Source organism: Sinocyclocheilus rhinocerous, unplaced genomic scaffold (assembly GCF_001515625.1).
Source record: "Sinocyclocheilus rhinocerous isolate Xijiao unplaced genomic scaffold, SAMN03320098_v1.1 scaffold2790, whole genome shotgun sequence".
Taxonomy (NCBI): domain Eukaryota; kingdom Metazoa; phylum Chordata; class Actinopteri; order Cypriniformes; family Cyprinidae; genus Sinocyclocheilus; species Sinocyclocheilus rhinocerous.
This window is the reverse complement of record NW_015644614.1, coordinates 133,412-152,580: the sequence shown is the minus strand read 5'-3', so window position 1 is coordinate 152,580 and position 19,169 is coordinate 133,412. Positions and strand designations below refer to the sequence as shown.

The window sequence follows — 19,169 nt, the reverse complement described above, 5'->3', positions numbered from 1 at the left end:
AAAATACAGTAAAAACAATAATATTGTGAAATATTATTATAATTTTAAATGAAATTTTCCGCAGTCTTTACTCCAGTCTTCAGAGTCACATGACCATTTAAGAATCACACTAGATTTGGTGCTCAAGAAAAATTTCTTATCAATAATGTTGAAAACTTGCTGATTAATATTTTTGTAGTAACTGTGAAACATTTTTTTAGGTGAATTTGGTGAATAGAAAGTTATTAGAAAACTATAATAACTAACTATATAAAACTATAATAAAATGCTATAGTTTGAAACCATTGAGCATTTATTTAAAATAGGAATTTTTTGTAACACTTTAAATGTCTTTATTGTCACTTTTAATAAATGTAACATCCTTGCTGAATAAAAAGTAATTTCTTTATTTCAAAAAAATAAAAAAATAAAAAATTAATCTATGACTCAATAAATGATAACATTTTTGTCATTTGTAATTATTTTCAATGTAAAACTTTGACACAAATACTAAACAAAAAAACAAGACAATAAAAACACCAATGAGACATTTAAATAAACCATATGAAAAAAAATCTATTTAAATGTACAATAATAACTTTTTCAACATGCAGGGAAATCACTAATAAGCACGTTTGAACACTGTATTGAACATTGTATTCTCTGAACTCTGACCCTGGAAGTACTCTGACATTTTTAACACTGAAAACCCCAAAAGACAACTAAAACAATTATTATTATTATTTTTTTTTAATTGTTGGACCATGCACAAATGTTTAACTTCAGAAAACAAAATGATTAGAAGACAAGCAAATGCTATAATTGTCATGCACAATGAAGGGAACGATGTGTTTTTCATACAGAATGCATTTAATTCTATTAAGTCAAACTTTTGCTGCTGCTTCTTCTTTTCATTTTGTTATAAAATGATGCTTTCTACATGAAGTTTATTTTTTCTTGACAAGCCCCATCACACAAACACACATTCAACATAACATCTCTACTGGTCATATTTTTAGCCAAAATCGAAGCCCATTGAAACATTTTTAAGTTTCATCCCAGATCACACAGCATTCCCAAGACAGCTCCATAAATTATACATCTCTACATGTCTGGGAACCCAACTACAAATCAATAGCAGCTAGACTGATTTCTCTCTCTCTCACTCTTCAGTCTTTTGAGTAATTTTCAGTGTATAAAGGAAGATTTATGAAGACCTTCTCACCTTCTCTGACACCTCGAATCTGTGTCTGCAGTCCATTGTTGTCTGAACCCTGTCTATAATCATAAGAATGAATGCCATGTCTCTCGCTGGATTTCACTATTGTACAGCCTTCTCTGAAGAAATGGGAAAAAGACAGCTGTGAATCTCATTTGAGATATCTCTTCATCAGCACACGGCCATTGTGGCTCTGCAAATTGAGGCCCAGTCCTCATCTGTGGAAGCCATATTGGATCTAAGACTGTCAGAGAAAAAAGCCCTATTTAAGGCCTGAGCTTAACCCAACACCACAAGGCTTGTTGGTGTACGACTAGGGAAATGTATGTGACAGAGCTGGTTTGTTTGAACAGCCTTTTTATGTGCGTGTGCGAGCGGGTGTGTTTCTGGCTTTGTCAGCATGTGTCTGAATAAACTGAATGACCCATTCTCACTGTCTGGCTGACTGCTAGAGATAGCGCAGCCTCATGGGAAACTCAGTCTGTCTTATCTCCTCTCTCTCCTCGCTACCCCTGAAGACTACTGTGCCCACAGGGCTTTTCATTCACTGCCCATAAAGCCCTGGTTTCCTCTAGTTCACACAGCAAAACACTCACAGAGGTCTGATAAAGGCACCACAACCAATGTAAAATAAACAACACATTGGGAATATCAACATTATTTTAATGTACTTTAATCTGCTCGTTACACTTCCTAAAGACCGTCAATAGGCTAGTTTCATGATCCTTCCTTATGAAAACATTAAGACAGATGTTTTAATAGTGTCTCTGATTTAAACTTCAAAAAAGTGTTGAGTTGCTAAGAGTTTCAATTCAAACAATGAATCAATTCATAACGCAAAAATTAAATGAAATGATTGCATTATCACTCAAACACACACATGCGCACACACATACAAGCTACCATTTGGAGTTAGTATGTTATTTTTTTATTAATATTTTCATTTAGCAAAGACGCATTAAATTGATCAAAAGTGACAGAAGTTACAACATTTTCCATTTTCTATTTCTAACTATTCATCAAAGAATAAAATCACAAAAGTATTAAACTGCACAACTTTTGGTTAGGAGCTCTATATGTTTAAAAAAATAATATGAATATAATAACAAATGTTTCTTGAGCACCAAATCAGCATATTAGAATGATTTCTGAAGGATCACATGACACTGAAGACTTAAGGAACTTTTCATTTTGTTATAAAATGATGCTTTCTACATGAAGTTTATTTTTTCTTGACAAGCCCCATCACACAAACACACATTCAACATAACATCTCTACTGGTCATATTTTTAGCCAAAATCGAAGCCCATTGAAACATTTTTAAGTTTCATCCCAGATCACACAGCATTCCCAAGACAGCTCCATAAATTATACATCTCTACATGTCTGGGAACCCAACTACAAATCAATAGCAGCTAGACTGATTTCTCTCTCTCTCACTCTTCAGTCTTTTGAGTAATTTTCAGTGTATAAAGGAAGATTTATGAAGACCTTCTCACCTTCTCTGACACCTCGAATCTGTGTCTGCAGTCCATTGTTGTCTGAACCCTGTCTATAATCATAAGAATGAATGCCATGTCTCTCGCTGGATTTCACTATTGTACAGCCTTCTCTGAAGAAATGGGAAAAAGACAGCTGTGAATCTCATTTGAGATATCTCTTCATCAGCACACGGCCATTGTGGCTCTGCAAATTGAGGCCCAGTCCTCATCTGTGGAAGCCATATTGGATCTAAGACTGTCAGAGAAAAAAGCCCTATTTAAGGCCTGAGCTTAACCCAACACCACAAGGCTTGTTGGTGTACGACTAGGGAAATGTATGTGACAGAGCTGGTTTGTTTGAACAGCCTTTTTATGTGCGTGTGCGAGCGGGTGTGTTTCTGGCTTTGTCAGCATGTGTCTGAATAAACTGAATGACCCATTCTCACTGTCTGGCTGACTGCTAGAGATAGCGCAGCCTCATGGGAAACTCAGTCTGTCTTATCTCCTCTCTCTCCTCGCTACCCCTGAAGACTACTGTGCCCACAGGGCTTTTCATTCACTGCCCATAAAGCCCTGGTTTCCTCTAGTTCACACAGCAAAACACTCACAGAGGTCTGATAAAGGCACCACAACCAATGTAAAATAAACAACACATTGGGAATATCAACATTATTTTAATGTACTTTAATCTGCTCGTTACACTTCCTAAAGACCGTCAATAGGCTAGTTTCATGATCCTTCCTTATGAAAACATTAAGACAGATGTTTTAATAGTGTCTCTGATTTAAACTTCAAAAAAGTGTTGAGTTGCTAAGAGTTTCAATTCAAACAATGAATCAATTCATAACGCAAAAATTAAATGAAATGATTGCATTATCACTCAAACACACACATGCGCGTGCGCACACACATACAAGCTACCATTTGGAGTTAGTATGTTATTTTTTTATTAATATTTTCATTTAGCAAAGACGCATTAAATTGATCAAAAGTGACAGAAGTTACAACATTTTCCATTTTCTATTTCTAACTATTCATCAAAGAATAAAATCACAAAAGTATTAAACTGCACAACTTTTGGTTAGGAGCTCTATATGTTTAAAAAAATAATATGAATATAATAACAAATGTTTCTTGAGCACCAAATCAGCATATTAGAATGATTTCTGAAGGATCACATGACACTGAAGACTTCAGGAATAAATTACATTTTAAAATATAAAAACATAAAATGGTTATTTTAATTTGTAATATGATTTCAGAGTATTACTCATTACAGAAGTGGTGCTTGATGGCTGTAGTAGTGGAGCGGACGAATTTAGAGACAGAATCTTTGTAATCTTGCAAAAAAACATCACCTGCGTCTTCAAAGAGTTTCAGACACTGACAGCATAAATCCTCAGTTTAAGAATATAATATTAAAAAAAATAATATATTATTATAATAAAAAAAGAAAAAATTGCCACCAGCAAATAATACCCCAAGACCTCTCTGATCGTTCTATAATTCTAAAAGGCATCAGAATAACACCCACACTGCTCTGACAGATGAACGTTCAGTGGATTTAACTGTAAGAAAGTGATGAACTCAACACGTTCTCTCAGGCACTATGAGCCAGAGGTCAGCTCGGACTCAAAAGATGGTGAGTTCAGACTGATGCACTCCCTAACGATTAGAGACACTCTCAAACAAGCACTCAAGGCCTGTGGCCCTAAACTCAGAGAATAATAGGAAACTGATTGACAGTGGGATAAACTACAATAACAAAGCAGAGATGCACACAGTCAACATCAAGCTTAATTTGAAGAGCAAAGCTGAGGTCTCAGAGCACAAATTCATGTTTATTTCTTTATGAAGACAAAATAAGAAAGAGCTCTACTCGTACTCTGTGCACAGTTCAGCTCATCCTGACTGCAATGCAGTTCCTCCTATGGAAGAACCACAGGGAGCGGGTGAGATTAGATGAACATATTTATCTAATAATGTAAATGATTTTCTTGGTGCGGGTGTAACATTGTTAATCTAAGCTGGGGAAATGAAATTTCTCAGATGCGCATCAGTACGCTCAAAGAAATAATCATTAGCTTTGCACAAACCACATTATATTAGGGAGGCAGTTTCAGTCAATAACGTCCGAGTGATGAGTTTCACAGTCAACTAAATTCAGGCATTCTTGTGAGTGGTGAGAATAATGTGTGTCTAAGTGGGCATTGAAGCGTCTTCCATTACTCCTTCTCATTTACCTAAATGCATCAGAAGTTTGCATAAGCCTATAATGGCTAAAAATATCTGGACACCCCACAAATAATGGTTTGACTATTCCAACTACAGTATGTCCATAACTAATAAGGTTATAAAATCAAGTGTGTAGTCTCTCTCTCTCTGTATGTCTAATGTTCTATTGTTCTTTCTGTCCTTAAACCTTCAACATCAATGCTTTTGAAAGTATTTTCAAAACATTCAAGGTTTTTCTTGACAACCTGTGCTTTTGTAGGTAAATATAGACAGTAATATGTTCAGTAATATACATAACCGTTCAAAAGTTTGGGGTCAGTAAGATTCAGTAAGATTCATATTCAGCAAGGATGCATTAAATTGATGAAAAGTGACAGAAAAGACCATGATATTTTTACAAAAAAAATTATCAATGCTTTTGAAAGTATTTTCAAAACATTCAAGGTTTTTCTTGACAACCTGTGCTTTTGTAGGTAAATATAGACAGTAATATATTCAGTAATATACATAACCGTTCAAAAGTTTGGGGTCAGTAAGATTCATTTAAAAATATATATATATTTTATTCAGCAAGGATGCATTAAATTGATGAAAAGTGACAGAAAAGACCATGATATTTTTACAAAAAAAATAAAAAAATAAAATAAAATCTATTTTAAATAAATGCTGTTCTTTTCAACTTTCTATCCATAAAAGAAACCTAACACTGAAGACTGGAATACATTTCACTTTAAATACATTCAAATAGAGAATAGTTATTTTAAATTGTAATAATAATATTTCACAATATTTATGTTTTTACTCTATTTGTGACCAAAAATGCAGCCTTTGTGAGCATAAGTGACTTCCTTAAATAACATAAAAAAAAACAACCTTACAGACCTCAAACTTTTGAACTATTGTGTGAATTTTAATTTAACTGAATTTTAATTCTAGAATATTTTCAATTCGCATTTTTCTGCATTAATTCAAATTCGGTAATTGAAATGGATTAAAAAGGCATTTAATACACTTCTGAATAGCTCACAACCCTGCTTACCTGAACTCTGGTAAACACTTTTAGGGATGAATTGGACTGCTGACTACAAGGCCAGACCCAGTCATATAGCTAACATCTGTGACTGAGCTTAAAGTGTTGTTTTATGGATGGGCGCTTTTTATTTAACTTCTTTTGGACCGAAGCAATGCAACACCCACTGACTGCAATGATAGAGTTTAAAATATATAACTCCGACTGGATTCGTCTGAAAGAAGAAAGTCATATACACCTAGGATGCCTCGGGGGTGAGTAAAACGCAGCCTAATTTTCATTTTTGGGTGAACTAACCCTTTAACTTCTCTGAGCCAGTATAGCATTAAACCTTATTAAGATGTGTGGCTGGTGTTGAAGAGTTTGGTTAAGTTAGCTATAAAAAGTTGTGTTAGTCCTTGGGAAGGTCATTCTTAATCAGAGTATGAGCCTCCAGGAATTTCAATGGATATACCTTTATCACAAATGCTTACGGCTGCACACTCACATGCCGCCCAACAAGAAGAGGCAGCTCTATTGACGTGCTTATCGACAGCTTTCTGGAGAACCCTTTTGATCCACAGATACAGCTCTGTCCAGCACAGTCAAGGCCAGCAGCATTCTGCACCACAATCCCAGAGTTTCAAGACGGTTATAATGGTTGAAGTACACAGTTTTTTTATGCAGAGACAAGTATAACAATATAAGAAAAACATCCATTATTCATTACAATTAATCTCACAATTTTGCATGGTTAACAGTTAACTATATAGTTAACTTCCTTTTAAAAATAAATAAAAATACTAGGACTTTGTACAATTATTAGGTTCAGTAATTTGTGTGGATGACACTTGTAGTGTAAATTTATGCAACAGTTATCTCAATCACACAAAACAATCTAACAAAAACAAAACAACACAAATATATATCCTCAACATGCAGTGGTCATGCATGTATATTCAATAATAACAACTTTACGCACACTTTATGGGTAATAAGAGTATAAAAAAGTGAAGGCATAGAATTAATTAATTATTTAATTAGGAGGCAGTTAGATGCTCACGGAAGAGATGAGTTTTCAGTTGTTTCTTGAAATTGCGAGGGATTCGGCTGTCCGAATGGAGTTAAGTAGTTATTTGCATTTCTGCATTCTTTATTTTTCATTTGATTTCACCATACAAAGAATGCAAATTGATGAACTACAGCTCAGTTTCTGTAGAATGGAGTTAAGTAGTTATTTGCATTTCTGCATTCTTTATTTTTGATTTGATTTCACCATACAAAGAATGCAAATTGATGAACTACAGCTCAGTTTCTGTCAGCCCCAAATAATCTGATCACTTTTTAGAAATCACACAAAACTGAATGTCAAGCTGAATAAATATTTTAAAGGGATAGTTCACGCAAAAATGAAAATTCTGTCATCATTTACTCATCCTCATGTCATTCCAAAACCATAAGACTTTGGTTAATCTTCAAAACACAAATTAAGATGTTTTTTTTTTCTTCAATGAAACCTGAGAGGTTTCTTTCACTCCACTGAAAGGTAACCAAAACTTAAAGTGTCCAAAAAGGCCATAAAGGTGTTGTAAAATGAATCCATATAAATTCAAGCTGTTCAATCCAAGTCATGTGAAGAAATATGATCACTTAATAATTTAGGCTTCTGTTTAAACAATGTTTGATTTTATGAATATAAAATAAATTTTTATAAAAATATTTGTTTATATATAAAATATATTTTATTTTTATCTAAATAATCACAAATCGATCATCACAAATACTGTACATATAGAGCACATAACATGTGGTAAACATGGAATGTTAAACATGCGAGCGTGATATATATCTATATTTCAGTATTTTTTTCCATATCTAATGTACTCTATGTATGTATGTTTATTTGTGAGTAAAACCTTAAACCGAATCGATTCATCGTATAAAGTGATGGCATCTCTTCACAAGACAAATTAAACCGCTTGATTCACATGGATTTGTTTTATTAAAAATATCTTGATTCATGTTTCAAAGATGAAGTTTTAATAAAGATCCAGACCACGTCAGTAAGAACTCAGTTCTTTTGTTCCCTTCATTTTTCCACAGATTTGTTTAAAATCAGCACAATTAGACGCAGGATTTTCAGAAAGATTGAAACTAAAAGACGATGCTGTGCTGACTATATTGGATCCAACAGTAATGTCGCACCACACAAATGTGAGTAACACATGTTTTTATTATGTGGTCACTATTATGTGGTTTTTAACCTAAATCACTGCAGTATCCATCTAATGAAGGATGTAGGCTGTCAAACATACACATAGCAGTGGGCGTTTACTTCTGAGTCTACAATCCGCCACACTTAATTCAAACAGAGCGTTCAGATGAGGGGGTCAAAACAGGACAGAAAATAGCCTATTACTTCTAAATTATGTTGTTTTTTTATGTAGAAATATAGATAGCATTATAAGTGGCCCTCGGAGAACAGTACAACATAATAAAAAATGCAGTTCATGCATTTTTTGCAGCCTTTCTTTTTAAGAATATGATGTTAATGAAATGAAATGCCACCTAAGTGTAAAGATAGTACACTTTAATCACTGTTACTTAACATACTTAAGTACACTTTTTTTAAATGCACTTTGTAATGTCAAATTTTACTTTAAAGAACATTCTAAATCATTATGTATTAGTATTTCTTTGTGATCTAAAGATGTATTGACTAACATACTAAAGCATATGTAAAGTCGATTATAATTTTAACTGTAATTTGTTATTCAATATTACATTTGTAATATATTTGAAATGTCCTAAAATGAAGATGTCCTACTTAAGTAAAAAAAAAAAAAAAAAAAAAAGTTCAGCTAATTAAATTTTATATAAATTTAAACTATAATGCATTTTCCTTTAATTGCAATTAACATTCAGTTAAGTGTCCAAAACATTACATTTAGGTTGCCCTTAAGTATATTCTTTAAAAACATAATATTTCCATAAGTACTTTTTAAAAGTATGTTAAAGTGTACTTCTTTTTCACAAGGGATGCAATGTTGCAATGCATGCTCATCTTCTTATGTCTTTCTACCTGACAATGATGTACAGTTTGTATAGTATGTAAGAGAAATGTAGCACCTCCCCTTAGCTTCGCTCAGTCCCTCTTTAAATGTTAAAGAGTCACCAGACAAATTGATTAGCATAGCAATTTCCTGTCAGGTTAGGACATCCGAATTAATCAGGGTCCCCCATACAAAGCTAAATATGACTGGGAGGTTTCACCATGATAAACTCTTAAATTTCTCCCCCTCTCCCCACCACGCAGTGAAGGGACATTACCGAGGCAGTTAATCAAAATCGCATTAGCATATAGTACAGGCACCTTTAGATTATAGTGGTCCAGCCCCACAGGAGCAACGTGGACAGAATGCTGAAGAGATCCCAGCATTCCTGATAATGATAATCCCTTGTTCAGTGGCAAATGTGTCAATAAAATGGAGACAAGTGGATGAATGGAGTGAGTTAAAACCATCCTGATTACCCACAGATCGGTTATTCAGGCTTTGTGTGTGGCACTGTCGATTGAGAGGTTTCACTCACCTCTGTTTACCTCTGTGTGTGCGGGTGACTGTCAATATTAGCATGTTAGCACATGTGATTTCTTTACATTTGTTTAACACGGTTTAGTTTTTAATGGCGTTAAAGGGATAGTTCACCCAAAAATAAAAAAATCAGTCATCATTTCATTCCAAACCCATAAAAATTAAGTTAATCCACTCTTTCCTAATTTAAGGATCAGAAGGAAGTCAGTGAAAAGACTGTATTTTTCACAACTTGGCACTTCACAGCATCTTGTTGCATCTTGCACAGCACTGCACAGCATCTTGACTTCGGAGCCATTTTTATAATTTGGTTTCTGAGTATAGACCTGCGTTTGCCTCTCTCGTTATTTACACTATATGCTCGAATCGGTGGGCGGGGCTAAACAGGCAGTGATGTAGAAGTAGGTGTTGATCTTCTACACCGGACTCGACAGTTGTCGTGTCGCGCCGCGCTACGCCACAACAGCTAAAGTCTGTCTACACTGGACGCGACAAAGCGACCTTTGAAAATCATTTGACATTTGTGTCAGCACGTCATAAATAGAACGCAGCAGCAGTTTATTGTTGGGAATTTGTCGCGCCGCACCACGCCGCATCCAGTGTAGACAGCATAAAAGGTTCTATAGTATTTTGTCGCGCCACGCCGCTCACGTCAGGTGTAGACACGGTGTTAGCCACACTATAAAGTGGCATATTCCATAACCTGTCGTTTTGGCAGATTGGCTTCAATATAAGCTGTTTTTAGACTAACTAAAATGTTTTGAGCTCTGAAACGTACAGAATGTTTTCATAGTACAATGACCTCTTATATGTCTTCTTATATGAATTTTGATTTCTCAGTCCATGACCCCTTTAAGATTTGAAGTACAAGTGCACATTAAATACAATTAAGCAGAGTTCATTTTCACAAAGGAATACTGTTACAATTGAGGAAAAAATCTGACTGTTCTAATGACTCATAATGCTGCAGGTTTCAATCTAAATATGTGCTTGAATATGTGCTAATAATATAGCTTGAAAACAAATTAAAAACACATCTTGAGCTCCATTCCATAGCAATTACTGGGCAATCATAATTCATAAAACACACCAGATCAATAAACAGGACCCCCCCCCCCAAGCAGTACAGCAGAATGAGAGAAAATAATTAAAACATGCTGAAAACTGGTGTGGACTCACAGCTAAGCTATAGTAAAGTTTTCACCAATTAAGCTAATAACACCAAATCAATACACACTCAATACTATTTGGGTAAGGGGGTAAGGGGAGGGATGAAGACTTGCGATGTCATGAGCAGTGATCCTTCTTAGACAGAAAAAAAACCCTTTGATATCAGTTTTAACGGCTTTAAATTGTTAGTGCGTTATTTTAATTAAATAAACAGTTTATCATTCAATTACTTTTTTTTTGACCCAAAGTGATAAGGTGAGCAGTTGATTAAAATTATGACATCAATTATGCCTAGAATAATATAAAAGTAATTAATTGATGAGAGGTAGAAAATTGCAACAATTACATTCATTCGGGCAGGGGAAGAAGATTAAAGTGGAAGGCGAATCAATTCACCGTGTGAGTGTTTCATATTCCATAGGAGATGGCTGCTCTGTAAGGCACGAGGAGAGAGAGCTGCCATTTATATCAATAAAACTCCCCTGTGTCTCCACTTCACTTCACCACTCAACCCATAAGGGAATAAATCTGATACAAATCAGAGTGAGATGGATAGAAATGGACAGAGATCAACAGAGCGTTGGGGGAAGATGAAAAAATATGGCAGAATGAAGGGATGAAAATGAAGACAACACCAGAAAGAGAGAGAAAGCACCACAGACTCATGACAGCAGGAAAATCAGTTGGAGGGGAGGTTATATACATTTTGATGGCAATATAGTATAATACGATCAACAGCGTATCAGAAACAATATTAGGCAACACAATCTCACTAAGAGGAGGTAATAAACGGATGGTACTTTAACACTGAAAGACTATTATCACTCAAAGAAAAACGTATCATGGTATTGAAAAAAGCCTATATATTTGCATACACACATTCAGACTCTCTCTCACTCTCTCGCTCTCTCTCTCTATTTCGCAACATTACTGTTTTTATTGTATTTTTAATCAAAAAAATGCAGACTTGATAAACAAAAACATGAAACGTTCAAAAATAAAAACTTAATCATCCCAAATTTTTTAACACTATTGTATATGAATAAAAAATGAAAAATAAAACAAATAAATACAAATATATTAAAATTTTATTAATGTATTGATATTTTTATGCCAAGAATTATTATTTTCAGTTTTTTTTTTGGTAAAAGGAGGTTGATCACCATTCAGAGCAAGATTGTGACAAACTAAATATAAATTTAATATAAATTATAATACAAAATACAATTGATAAAATAAAAATGCAGGTAACTGCAAATAAGAAATAAGTGAGTAAAAGGTCACAATATACCTGTGAAAACAGAACTATGGTATTACCATCTGACACCATCACTGTACCATTGTACAACCTTGGCACTTTATATAAAAGATGCAAAAGAAAAACAAAGAAAGATGCTGATGAAAAAGCGGGTGGGCAGGGGTGTGTCCAGACAAATGAAGTGCGTCACATGCCACTAATAATGCCTTTGCTGTTAGCAGACGTGCTGATCCAGCACAAATGACAGTTTAAAACACACACAGGCAGAACCACATTTACAGCTTCATTAGCCTGTGGTGAGACATTTAAAGACACACTTCTCCCCAAACACGCACCCTATTGAAAAACGGGGTACTAAACCATGGGATGTGCCTGGGACAGAATAGATTTCAGACTAGGAGGGCTTAAGCTACTAACACACACTAGCCAGCAATCTAACAGAACAGCACGTTGTGATCGGCTACCCTTGTCTGTGTGCACACACAAGCACGGCCCTAAATTGATGTCTAGGGCAAACACATGACAGGAATCCTATAAGCTATAAATCGATAGTCTCGGCCTTGCTTTAATTACACATTTTCTGGCTCTCAAGCGGGTCTCTATAGAGTTGCCCCACTGGAGGTATAATCTTAACAATGAGAGGGGAAATACAGTGGATTATTGCACTGGGGGCTTCAGACAAACTGATATTTAAACAGCACATTTAAAAGAAATTAGAAATCATAATATCAGGGAAAAAACAAGATTGGAGGAAAATTAGCAAAAGAAACAGCACAGTGCCCTATGGATGTTTTAAATAATTTATAAATAAATATTGCTTCAAGAGGACAAAAAAAACTTTTTTTTTTCAAACCTAACATGCAAATAAAGATGATCTGAATACAAATCTATATGGTCTTCCAAAATAATGTTTTTCTTTCTGAATTCTCAAATTATTTTGAAAACATCATGAGAGCACAAAAACATATATGAATCACCAATCAACTTTATATAACAAATGTCTGCTTGTTAAATTTGTGTTGTCCTTTTTTTGACTTCCAAACTGAAGAAGTTGTTTTCTAAGGTTTTTGATTGTGAAGTAGCAACACTTCAAGCCACATGCATGAAAAACAAGTCAACCCTTCTTCTGTTGCAATCACGCCTGCGATTCATACTACACTCATTAATGTGGCAGGCCAGTTTTGAAAGTCAAATGGCATCACTTCAAATGTTTGGCACTCATCTTGGGTTTATAATGACGGTTCCCCAATATATAGGTTTGTAGGCAGTCTCACTTCTGGCTGTATTCTCAGGTCAAGAGCTGTGGGTCGCTCTCTGATGCCCAGTGTGCATCAAAGCATTTTATGAACCGAGCCAGACACAGATGATTCTCATCTATTGAAATCACACAAAATGAACCTAGTTGTCCCTTGCCAGAGGGCATGTAAATAGGATTCCACATTAGCCACATTCCACATTAGGATAGGACATCTCCAATGAATTCAGATTTAAAGAGAGCAGATGCAAGGATGTAAACAGTGGAGCATGAGATGGGCAAATCTCCGCTTTAACCAAGAATTATTTAGCAATAAATCAACAATTGTTTTATTACAAAACCACAGTTGCAATACTCTTCAAGGACACTGCACATTAAAATGAAGGAGAAAGTACTTTCATATTAAAAAAAAGATGACACTTCATCTTAAAGTGCTCAGTAAATTACAACATGAAAATAAAGTTTTGTGACTCACATGACAAGTGTGTGTGGATGCAATTACACGCAATTAAATATAGCCACAAGTGTGGTTTTCTTAATAATAAAGGTAAATCTAAGCTTCCTTCTGGACTTTTTTAAACTTTAAGTGGGTGACTCAACACACAAAGGCTGAACTAATGAAAGAGTGCTAATTTGCTACATGCGTTATGGAACATTTGTCTGCCTGGGTCGCTCAGGTGAGCCATCCAGATTAAAGGATCTTCTGCAACACTGATACGGACATAACTACAAATGAAGGTGGCTGCTGCTTATGAAGGGGCTGATCGCTCGCAACACAAAGCTACTTTTTCACAAACCAGGATGAAGAAAAACACAGACAAGGGAGAAATTGTGAGGATGAGCACATTATTCTTGTCTAATTTTTCAATCTTTCCAAAACAATGTGGTGTGTGTGTGTGTATATATGTATATATATATATATATATATTAGGCCTGGGCGATAAAAGCGGTATCGATATTTATCGACGGTACTCATTGCGCCCTCGGGAGACAATTAGACCTATACAATAAAGACCTATTTAATCTGCATATAAAACATTAGAAATGAGATATTTGTTTAATTTTTATTGTGTTTGATTGTTAAAACAAAAATATTAGTTGTTTGTCTCAATAAATTGTGTTAATTATAAATACAGTGGTTAAATAAAAAAAAATTTTTTCGATTGCTTTTTGTTTTAAAAAAGGTTTTAAAAAAAAAACTAATTTTTTTTCAACAATTATCGATACAGAACTATATGAAACATTATATAGTTGATAAAATTTTTAGCTATATCGCCCAGCCCTAATATATATATATACATATATATATATATATATATATTACGATTAAAGAAAGTCAATAAAAAATTATTTATAGTACAAGTCTTTTTACAGCATGCCACAACGTGTGAAGGACAGGTGTGTTGGCTACGGAGAACTGCCCTCAGACATAGCAAATTGTGGTTCACATTTCTCTCATTTCAAGCCATACAAATTATTTGTGTTATGTAAAATAGCTTAAATGTGCCTAGAAGCAAAAATGTACAACAGTGGAATGAATTTAATGTATGCATATGGATACAATGAATGCATGCATTATCTATTATTGCGTAACACATTCATATTTACTTATTAAATGAAAAAGAAGAAAAGAACGAAAGAAGGAAAAAAAAGAAAGAAAGAAGACAATGTGGCAATTTTATTAGATTTTGTTATGTAGCAGTTACTTTTTAGTAATCTGGCATTAGCAAAGTCTTTTATTATTATTTATTATTTCTTTCTGTTGTTGCTCAGTGTTGCCTCCAGGCAATTTACCTAAAATACTAGATCAAATACTTTTTATTTTATTTTACATTGCTTTTATAATACATGCCAGGTTTGAGGATTGTTATTAGTTAATTAGCATAATTAAAATTGCACTATAAGGTGATACTTTAATCACAGTATTCATTCTTGTTCTGTTTCTGTATGTGAGAATGAGTGAATATTGGTATTGTGCTCATATCCATTCATATTGTAAGCATCATTTTACAAGGGCTCAAAATTTGATTTTCTGCCATTATACATAAATATGATGTGGTTTATAAGAACATGCAGGTATTTGAGAGAAAAATAATCTAATGCAACAACTCTATCATACAATGTGTTGCTTCATTCAACAATAACCTTACATCAATATTAAACAGCAACATCATTATTCCAAACCATTTAGCAGTTTTGTAATGTGAAATGTTTGCAGATATCAAGTCAATGAGTATCATACTATACACTGACATTTTTCCTACAAAGATTTTCAAAGAAATCCAGCCACATACATCAAACTGACACCACACCATAGTGCTGATTCAATGGAAACCCTGTGCAAAACGGTCATTAAGACCTAAAGAGACTTAAAATTGTGATCTGGCGCTAGGCTGAAGGCACTGATGGAGGATCAATAGGGAACTGGTGAGATCAAGGGATGAAATTGACGGAATCACACAAAGGATGTTCAGAGAGCATTTTTAGCAAGGCAGATGTCTAAAGCAGATCTTTTTCTGCAGATCGTGTCCAGTGGGGCACAATTAGGCATGCTACCCATCCATCATGTTGATCAATCTGGGAGTGATTGGTGTCGAGGCAAACACTGCAGATGTTTATTCTCTTGAGATTACAAGTGCAGTCGACAGCTTTCAGTTCCTTCTGACCTCTGTAAACGGCTTTCGTAAACTTGTAAAGGTGACATGTTTATTTATGACCTCCCCTACAAGAAGATACATGCATACAAAGGACATTTATCTCAATGCACACCCACAAATGCACTCATGCCTGCCAAACTGACCATGCAAGTAAGTACAGAGCCCTGATGTCCATGTTTCCACATCTTCTACCAATTAAATGTGCCTGGAGGGAATAAAGCCTCTTGACCCAATCCAACCAGTCCTTTGCACAGTCTGAGCAGCCCACTTTAAAATCCCAGAGTGCTTCACAGCCAGTTAATGTCACTTTGACATGACCTGCTCTCATGAGACGCCTCAGTCTTTGATAGATTTAGTTCAACACTAATTAATCTGACAGTCTAGGAAAACAAACAAAAGCAACGCTGATTAGTTAATTATAAGATATAAGAGAGTTCGAAGAAATATTCTAATATGTAATTGTGTCTTTGTTTTTGACAACGTGGATTTCTAAATTGGTTGCTGAACTGGTTTATTACTCTATACAAGAAGCCCATACAAATTTGCATGCACCCGGTCATATTTATGAGCCAAGTGGATTTTGAATACAGCTTCCAAATAAAATATAAAAAACTTGCAATATATATTGTAATATATAACATACATAAATAAATTGATTAATTAATATAAATAATATTTCTAATCTAATATCTAAATTATAAATAAACAATACACTTATAAACAAATTTGTATACTTTTATTTATATACCTACATATATATAAGGGACATAACATGTTTTAAAATGTGACGTTTTATTATTTAATGATACATTATTTATAAACTGACATATTTGTATCTATGAGAAAGGTCTCAGCTAATGAACCATGTAAGAGAACAGGTTTTTCTGAAATTTATTTTTTTCTAAAAATGTACATTTATTCACTTCATAACTTACTTTGTGTCAACTCCGTCAGACGCATTAAAAAGCATGATATTTTAATTTGATCCACCCAATAACAGCTTGAAGTATTCAATTATGTAATCATGGCATTCAGTAAAGGAGCTGAAGTGATTAAATACATTCTCTACATTTTTTTCTGTTTTCACACTATTATGAACAATCCAATTTCTAAATTTTCCACTATCCTTTTTAATATTAAACATATATAACCTATGTTCTTTGAGAACATAGACATATTATCATGTAGTTCCGTTCATGTTTTACTATTTTAAAACAATAAATTGAAAAAAGAATAAAATCAACATCATCAGAGTTGACAAAGGTCCTACTGAGGTTACAACAACTGATTGACAAGACTTATTTTTAAACTGATATTTAATTTCTACAATAATCCGTCTAGTGGATGTCTCAATCTGAATCTTCAGTAGCTCACAAAATACAAGAAGCTTATGTTCGGTTCAGTGTAATGGTCAGCATTATTATGTGCTGCCCTGTAGCAGCAACAGAAATGTTCCTAATAGGAATACAAAGGAACTGTAGTCTTTAAACCCCATCAGTTACAAAATTGTATTTGTGCCTGACCTGCATGACTAAAGCAGTGGGCAACTAGCATGTTCGCTCTATGAAGTCCATTACATCAGGTTTTACTATTGCTGTGATCTCATGTGAGTGACAGGTTGTAAAATAAATACATAAATAAATAAGGCATGTAAATCAAGCCAAATATGAATGTAAATAAAATAATGAAACAACATTAGAATGATTCCCCATATGCAAAACATATAATATATTATATCACTATATTAAGAGTTTTGTGAGCATTTGTCAACTCCGTCAGCTTACAAGTCAACACCATCAGACATAAACCTGACGGAGTTGACAAAATTGAATATTTTTGCACATTAACCACGTGTTGTGCAGTGGAGCAATTTAGTTTTTTTCTTCAGTTGTAGCTGCATTAATAAACATAAAAAAACGCAGAGATTTATCCCATAACTATTTACAGAAACTATTACACTGGGATGACGGAGTTGACATGTTAAAGCTATGAAGTGACCTCAATTTTGTTTGTATAAAATACAAACAAATATAAAACTGTGAGATCCACAATGAGCAGTAAATAGGAAAGGGTTCCTCAGAGTTTAAGTTCCTGCTGACATTACGTGATTTATTTAGAATTATTAAAAAATCCTGACGGAGTTGATGCAAAGTGAGGACACAACTTTGATAGATATTTTTTTTATTGGAAATATAATTCAAGATTTACTTTTTGTATTGTTTGATATATTACAGATCTCTGCCTTTCAATATAAATGTATATTTTTTGAATTTGTTGCATTTTTAAACAGGCAGTTTTACATTGTGACCTCATGCTGAGGACAGGTTAAATTACATGTATTTCCAAGTGTAGAGCATGTATTTAAAATAATACTAAATAAATTATTTAAAAATAAAAGCAATGAATGCCTTAAGTACACTGTAAAAAAATGTGTGTGTGTGTGTGTGTGTGTATATATATATATATATTTTTTTTCCCCAATAATGATAATTAAACGTTATATTCCTGAATGTGTTTTTATGCTGGCACCCTGGCTGGTTTTGCCATCTTTCAGTATTGTCTGTCCGTCCCTCAAAGTTATACATAAAGCACAATTATGTCAGGGGAATGTCTTTAAATTCTAATCAAGGAAATATCATACTTTCTGTTGTCTTCTTTTTAAAGAACTTAAAAAGTTTCACTTGAACCATTTTGCACAAAAAATGATGAAAAAATGTGTAAACTTATGCGCAGCTTGTTAGAGTAAGGAGTTCTGATGGGCCAATAGCTGTTATTTAGTTTGTAAATGATCATTCGCAGAGAATTTTAACATTTCATTTGAATGATAAGTTTTACATAAACCACAACATTATTAATCTAAAGGGGATGGTAAGGGGGATGGTGGTTTTACAGAGTGGATGCTTTTTGTCATTTTTTTCAACAAGGGGGATGCCATCCCCCTGCATCCCACCTCAAGTCGAGGACTGATTTTCATAGGAAAGAAGATTACAACTACAATTTTGGAGTATTACAGCTGTCAGAAATTAGTAAGAAGTATAGAAGCCCTTACTTTGAATGACTTCAGCACATCTGCGGCCGCAGGACAGGACTGGTGTGATCTTGGTCCATTCTTATTTCACTCTTTTCCATAGTTCGGTAATTGTAGTGGGTTTCTTAGCCATAACTTTGTCGCCAAGGATTTTCCAGAGATTTTCAATCGAGCTTAGATCAGGACTCTGTGCAGTTGGCTATTGCTACAAATATACCCCAGCGACTTAAGACTGGTTTTGTGGTCCAGGGTCACATTTCATTATTTCAGTGTTCTTAGCTTCA

General features: G+C 34.2%; 1 protein-coding gene across 3 annotated transcripts in view; it reads right to left on the bottom strand.

The window, feature by feature from the left end:
- Positions 1-19,169, bottom strand: part of LOC107758363 (low-density lipoprotein receptor-related protein 8-like) — a 203,858-nt gene that overhangs the window by 69,163 nt on the left and 115,526 nt on the right. The gene's annotated exons all lie outside the window — the stretch shown is intronic.